We start from the raw sequence: 7,754 nt of genomic DNA, 5'->3' as shown, positions 1-7,754 counted from the left end.
ATATTTCTACAAATAATAGCCACATCAATATAAAGCTTCTTTTCTAACTGATCCTCTGGATTGCCTCATCATGGATCCTGTTTACAAAATTCTTATTTAAATTTGCTCCTCGAAGCACGAAGCTGAAAACACCAGCCTGAAGATGATGAATGGGACTTCATCGAAACGTCGCCAAGACACTTCCAATTTTACACGGGAGAAAACCCGAACAACCAAAGACCTATATATACATATATATATATATATATACATATATATATATATATATATATATATATACAAATTATCCCATAAACTCTGCAGAAGAAAAGCAGGCTGTATATTTCACAAGAGCTGGCACGGCGCTGCCTAAAGATATTTGATTTCTTAAAAAAAAAAACAGCCGCTAAAGCAAAAGGAAAAATCCCCACAAAACCTCTTGACACTATCAAAAAAGCGGTGCTTAATGGCCAGAACATAAACAAAGATGCCAGGACCCAACGTTTTCCACCAGCCGTGGATTGCTAACCAGATGGCAAACAGCACTGTGAGTTTTATCAGCAACCTGCCAGTCAATGATGGGAATCCAATAAAATGTACTTGGGGATGTTTGGAGTGCAATGGGAACGAAAAGAAAAGGCAACTTGCCAGGGGAAAGTGCCAAGCCGGGAAAAAGCGCTAAGAAAAGAAAGCCAAAAATCAGCCGTAGCAGTAAAGCAGCAAAGCAGCAGACCCGGCTTCTAAACTTCCTGGCATTTTTTCTTTCTTTAAAGACATATTTTGAATTTAAAACATTTTTTTTTTTTTAGGATAGTGGGTCACGCAGTGTGCTGGCTAGCGGCTTGTGAAAAATGGAAGATGCTTCTATTTGCACAAGGAAGATTCCTGGTGTCCACCAGTCCCACTCTAGACGTGTCGTGTTTCAGGCCAGCCCAGAAGGTTCCATCTGCAGGAGGTAAAAGGAATAGAGGAATTGTGGGAGAATGTTTGGAGAAGGACCGAGGTAGCCAAGATGCATTATACCAGTGTCTCTCAACCTTAGCAACTTTATAAGATATGTGGACCTCCACGCCCAGAATTCCCCAGCCCAGCCATGTTTAAACTTGCTAAGGTTGAGAAACAATGTCTACGGAGATTCCCAGTCATCCAGGTCATGGTTATCCCAAAGATGCTTTTTTTTAGGAGGCAACTGGACTTTCTTGTTTTTCTTTGAAGAGGTTTCGCTTCTCATCCCAGAAGTTTCTTCAGCTCTGACTGAATTGGTGGGGAACGGAAGGATTTATACTTCTTGCAGACGGCTGGTCACTTGCATTCATGCTGCAGGCTACAACACAGTCCTTTCTACAGTTCCAAGAAGACTTCACACCCATTTGCACCACTCAGCTGACCCTGAGGACACAGATTAACCACCAAGCGGCCTCAACAAATCTCTAAAAGGAGGCAAACGACCAGCTCTCTGCAAGGAGTATAAATCCTTCCGTTCCCCACTATCCAGTCAGAGCTGAAGAAGCTTCTGGGATGAGAAGCGAAACGTCTTCAAAGGAAAAACAAGAAAGTCCAGATGCCTCCTTGGGACAACCCTGACCTGGATGATTGAGAATCTCCATAGACATTTGATGCAGTGATACTCTTAATTTGCTCTTTGCCTACCATTTATATAAAAAAGAAACTAACCCAGTAAAAAGGGAAGCAGTCCAGTTGTCTCATGAAAAAGCATCTTTGGATTGAGAAACAATGCATTATATGTGCTCCAAGTGTGAATGTGAGAACTCTGGAAAACTACCATCTTAATTTCCCAAAACATTACATCCATGCATCATGGGAAATTAAAATTAAAATGTTAGCTACCTGATCAGCCACCACCAGCTCAACAGATCAGCATGCAAACTAAAGAGGAAGGAAGGAAGGAAGGAAGGAAGGAAGGAAGGAAGGAAGGAAGGAAGGAAGGAAGGAAGGAGGGAGGGAGGGAGGGAGGGAGGGAGGGAGGGAGGGACATGATAAAGAGAAAAAGTAAGGGTCACCCAGGGAATTTGTTATTCAATCCTCAGTCACGAGACCTTCCTGTGATCTAAAAAGTATGTGTTGGCGAACATCAATTCAAGATATAATCCATATCTCAAGTGTTGGGCTCAGAGTAGAGACCCATGTATTCACATTTGAGTCTTCAGCACAGTTCTCAGAGATAAACCCCAGGCTATTGTGAGGAAACATCAAGAAAAAAAGCAGTGTAAATAAAATCACATTATAGACTTAACTATAGTTTCAGTTGGGGAACTATGACTATCTTAGATCAAAACTGCCAGAGGATTCCTGGAAACCTGACATTGACAAATCAGCCATCAACAGACACATAGAGATAAACAACATCTACATACTGTTCAAAAGAGACAATAGAAAAATCAGACACCTAGAAGAGCAGAGATTAACACTAAGATGAACTCTTGAACAATAACCAAGCAGTAAACCACATCTATCCAAAACAGCATCCTCCATCACATTTTTCTGCACCACAACCTGTAAAGTAGCTTGAATTGTGAACAAAAAGGGTTGGATTAAAACTGGATCTCCTACATGCCAGTTCAACACCGTAAAAATCTATGCCACTAGGGCTCTCTTTTAGGATTTACATTCATTTTAGGCCTGTTTTATCAGTGGGGTGGGAATTCTGGGAATGATGTTTTTGATATTGCCCAACCCGTTACTTTTGGCCTTCCTAGGGTTCTTCCTACGAGGCTTGGCGGTCAAAGAAGTCAAGATGGTGACCACCACCGCACAAAGTCCTTTCTGTTTTCACACATGTTATGGTGGCACATTGGTTAGAATGCAGTACTTCAGGCTAATTCTGTTGACTGCTGGCAGTTTGGCTATTCAGTTCTCACTGGCTCATGATTGACTCAGCCTTCCATCCTTCTGAAGTCATAAAATGAGGTTGCAGATTGTTGGGGGCAGTAGGTTGACTTTGTAAACTGCTTAGACAGGGCTGTAAAGTATATAAATAGCACTTATATAAATCTAAGTGCTATTGCTAACTATCATCTATCTATCTATCTATCTATCTATCTATCTATCTATCTATCTATCTATCTATCTATCTATCATCTCTCTCCCCCCTATTGTATCTATATCTTTCTATGGGTATCTATCTGTCTATATTATGTCTGTCTATCTCTCTATCTCTTGTTTCTCTGTGTCATGTAATAAATGTGGGTATTGCAAAATTCTGTATTTATTTATTTAGTTTTGTCATATTTATGTGTATATCAGAGGTGGTGACCCTTTGAGAGCTGAATGCAAGAAAATTTCATTTTAATGTATGCTGATTAGTGTACATAAAGTGACGATAAAGTTATTATTCTATTCTATTCTATTCTATTCTATTCTATTCTATTCTATTCTATTCTATTCTATTCTACTCCACTCCACTCCATTCCATTCCATTCCATTCCATATGTCTGTGTGTCTGTGTGCCTGTTTATCTATCTATCTATCTATCTATCTATCTATCTATCTATCTATCTATCTATCTATCTATCTATCTATCTATCTATATCTCAAGAGTTCTGGTGATTAGTGGTTAGAATGCAGTATTGCCCACCACCAGCAGTTCGATCCTGGCCGCTCCACGTTGACTCAGCCTTCCATCCTTCCGAGGTCGGTAAAGTGAGGACCCAGATTGTTGTGTGGGCAACAGGCTGACTCTGTAAACTGCTTAGGGAGGGCTGCAAAGCACTGTGAAGCGGTATATAAGTCTCAGTGCTATTGCCAAAGCTCCCATTGTACTGCCAGGACAGGCATCTGAACTCTTAAAAAAAAAAAGTCCCTTGCCATTATTTTTCACAAAGATAAAAACCCTCTTATTGTCATGAAGTACCAGTTCCATTGAGCGAGCATATCTGTTTTTATTGCCAACATATACCAAGTTCTGCTCGCTGAGGACAAGCCAGCTGAATCACAAAACCTATAAAAAAAATCTCTTTTTTAATACATTGAAGAAGCTCCAATGATCATTGTCAAGAGCTGCAAAGCCTTTTCCGGTTTCATGGCGCAGTGCTCAGATAACTTGATTTTGCCTTCGCCGCCAACCGCGGTGGGGAAACAGCTGAACAGAAATGCTTCTTGGGAAAAGCAAAACAAGATCAGGCTGGGAAAAGAAAAAGAACACGAAGAAATAACTATAAGCAAAAGGGCAAGAGAACGTTTATGGACGAGTAAAATTGGATTGCATGAACATGCAAATAAAAGAAAGAGAAGTTCAAACTTGGTCAGGTCCGGGAATGTGACCTGACATCTTTAGGATGGCTCCAGATATTTTCCATCGACGTCATTTGAAAGCATCCCTGAGGACTTTAATTCGACACAAAATGGGACATCCAACGTTTGGGGCGAAAGGTGCACCCATGAAATCCAATGAAACTGATTTATTGGCAGTTGTGCCTAGGCAACTAAGGGTTACCACCGACTTGGAGTTGGATAAGAGTCAATGGAATACTGTACACAGGGGTTAGACTTACCCACTTATGACTATGTAGGGATTCTAGGCTGATCTCTCTTTTGACTCTGCCTCCGGCTTCCACCACTTTTCCTACATCCAGGTAGCTCTCTACTTGGTGTGCTATTTTTCTCTCTCCCAGCATTCCCAAAGGAAAAAGAGAGAGGAACTAACAGAATATAAATCTTTACAATGAACAAAATTGAATATTCGTTTAATTTTTTTCACAGACTCCTCCTCCTCCCCTCCTCCTCCTCCTCCTCTTCCTTCTCTATAGACGGAAGTGGCGGATTAATTTTTATGGGGGACAGAAATACATTGAAATGGATTAATGTAACACTAGAACTCGGATAAAACTGAAAACTATAAAAATTGTATCGGTTTTACACAATAGCAACTATTCCGGTGTCTCTCCCACTTTAAGAAAAGCATTCTTTTTCTTCTTCTGCCTAGCAAAGCTTGGAAGATTTATTCTTATTTTTGCCTCAGTTCCTCCAGTGAGCTGAGTGACAGGCAGTGATGTGCAGGGAAGTGGGTGGTGTCTGAATTTGCACCGCAAACTTGAAACAGGAGAAAACCTTCCCATTCAATTTAACACCAGGTTACTGAAAAGCATTGTCATTCTGCATTGTAAATTGTATGTTGCCGCTCCTAGCTGCTAGGTTTGGAGAAGCTTTGATTGTAGGTTCCTAAAAAAAAAAATAACACACATCATAAAGTAGTATTCCACAGCCTGACATATTCCACAGCTTGAATTCCAAGCTGAGAATCAATAGTTCCAATTTACTAATAATGCTGTATTTATTAACAACATTGCTTATTACATTTTAAAACTGCCTTCTACTTCTCTCATTTGCGCCATCGTGAACCATTTTAAGACTACGGTTATAATACCGATGTTCATAAATGATCTGGCAAAGTCCATTATTTTGTCCATTTTTCAAGTTTTCACGCTTATTCATATGCAATCCTTACATTTTGGGATCATTATAGTTTGAAGATTGGAGAGAAATCACCATGATATAAAAAAGATGTTTCGGAAAGAGTGCAGAGAAGAGCAACAAAGAGGATCAGGGGACTGGAGGCTAAAACATACAAGGAACAGTTGCTGGAATTGGGTAGGTCTAGTCCAGGAATAGGCAACCTTGGCTCTTTTATGACTTGTGGACTTCAACTCCCAGAATTCCTGAGCCAGCCTGGCTCAGTTTGGAAATCTTTCCCTGTCCCCTCAACATGGCTGGCTCAGGAATTCTGGGAGTTGAAGTCCACGAGTCATAAAAGAGCCAAGGTTGCCTATCCTGGACTAGTCTAATGAAGAGAAGGACGAGGGGGGACATGATAGCAGCATTTCAATATCTTAGGGGTTGCCGTAAAGAAGAGGGGGGTCAAGAACTGAGTCTTCAACCATATGATCATGGCCGCCATGTTGACTTTTTTGACGTTTTCTTCCTGTGGATGCCACTGCGTTCCTAGTTGGCATACAATCAGGGATCTGTTATATAATCCTAGAAATATTCCTTAATGAGACGAAGACAAAACCGTGTTTCTTTCTGAAGGAGCCCCCCCCCCCCCAAATTTTCCCACTGGGGGAAAGAAATATAATTTTATAAATTATTTTTGGGAATTCTGCTCCCTCCTTCACCATCAGCTCCACAGATTCCTCCATTAGAAGGATGAAAAAGCATTCGCTGTTGATTAGAGGATTCATATCCTGCCTGCTGTTTTGAAGCCTTTGCTCTAGCAGTTTAATGCTCTAATGTTCTGAAATATTAATAGTAATTCTTTGAATACAGGCAGGAAATGAGATATTCCTGACATGATGTACGTTAAAGATGATCCTCAGAATTTACGGGAAGAAAAAAATAATCCATAAATAAATTATTTAAATGGGGTCCGCTCGATGAATAATTCAGAAAGCATACAGCCTACTTGGGCAATGCTGTGACGGTTATTTTAAAGTAAGACAAAAATAAAACTGGCTAGCTGCTGGTTGCAGATTTCAGTGGGTGCATTAAAATCCAAATTGGTAACCGCTCACTATTTCTGTTTCTCTCTCTCTTTTTTTTATTAAAAAAAAAACATTAATCTTCTCATATCCTAGATCAGTGGTTCTCAACCTGTGGGTCGGGACCCCATTTGGGGTCGAACGACCATTTCACGGGGGTCGCCAAACAACGCAGTCAGCCATTTTTTCCCCTTTTCCTTAGCTGTGCTACTCCCTTTTATTCTATTGGCTTTTGAAAGGCAATAGAATAGACTCTCTTGAATAGAGTCTAATTCTATTGGCTTTCAAAAGCCAATAGGAATTGTCCAGGCTGTCTCTGCCCTGCTGAGCCCGCCAAAAGTCCCATTCTGCAAACGGTGCTGCACCAGTTGAGTAGTCCTCAACTTACAACCGGTTGAGTAGTCCTCGACTTATGACCGGTTGGGGGTTGTGGCATTAAAAAGGTTGAGAACCACTGTCCTAGATGCTTCTAGTCATAAATTAACGACTGAAGAAATTCTGGATTCAGAAGTAATTATTGGCAGAACAGATCCAAACATCTGCAGAAAGCAGGAAATTCCGCCAGAACACGATCCCTCGTGCTGCATTAATGTAGATCATGTCGCAAAAGGACAGTCATAAAAGATAAGCATGTAATCCATTTGCCAAATAAGTAAACGTAAAGATCTATACAACAAGCTGTCTGAAGATATTCGCTCTTTACACTCTTAATCCGGAGTAAATTGCTAAGCAAATGTATTCTTTGCTTTGCTTCGAAGAATCTTCTAATGTGTTTTTTTTTCCTCACATCATTAATTGTGCTGTCAAACAATCAAGGAGTCTGCTACATTCTCCAAATAAAAAATGAAAAAATCTTTTCTTCCTCTTTTTTTTTTTACAATGCTGTCTCCTCTATTGCTTTATTTGCTCTCTAGTTTTATCAGCTTTATTATGTGAATAATTTATTCTTCTTCTTTTTTTTTTTACCAGGCCATCAATTAATACGGCTTGCTGCTATACCTTCTTAAATTCAAGAGCGTAATTTATTTTCCAGACCCCTGAACTGGGCTGAACAAAATGAAAAACAATTTGCTAAACTGCTTTGGTCAGCGTTTTCCTGACTAGCAATGGAATCTAGCCTGCAATGCATTGTGGCTATTAACCTTGTTAATAGAGCTTGAATGCAAAGCAGAGATGCTCTCTGTTGCTACCCATACTGTATATTCTGCATTGTTAAAAATGGGAAAAGGAAAGCATATAGAGCAGACATGTCAAACTCGCGACGTCATGTGACGTCATGCA

The sequence above is a fragment of the Crotalus tigris genome, unplaced genomic scaffold, assembly GCF_016545835.1.
Source record: "Crotalus tigris isolate CLP2741 ecotype Arizona unplaced genomic scaffold, ASM1654583v1 scf7180000019298.7629538967:1458412, whole genome shotgun sequence".
In the NCBI taxonomy this organism is placed as follows: domain Eukaryota; kingdom Metazoa; phylum Chordata; class Lepidosauria; order Squamata; family Viperidae; genus Crotalus; species Crotalus tigris.
Note: the sequence above shows the minus strand (reverse complement) of the source record.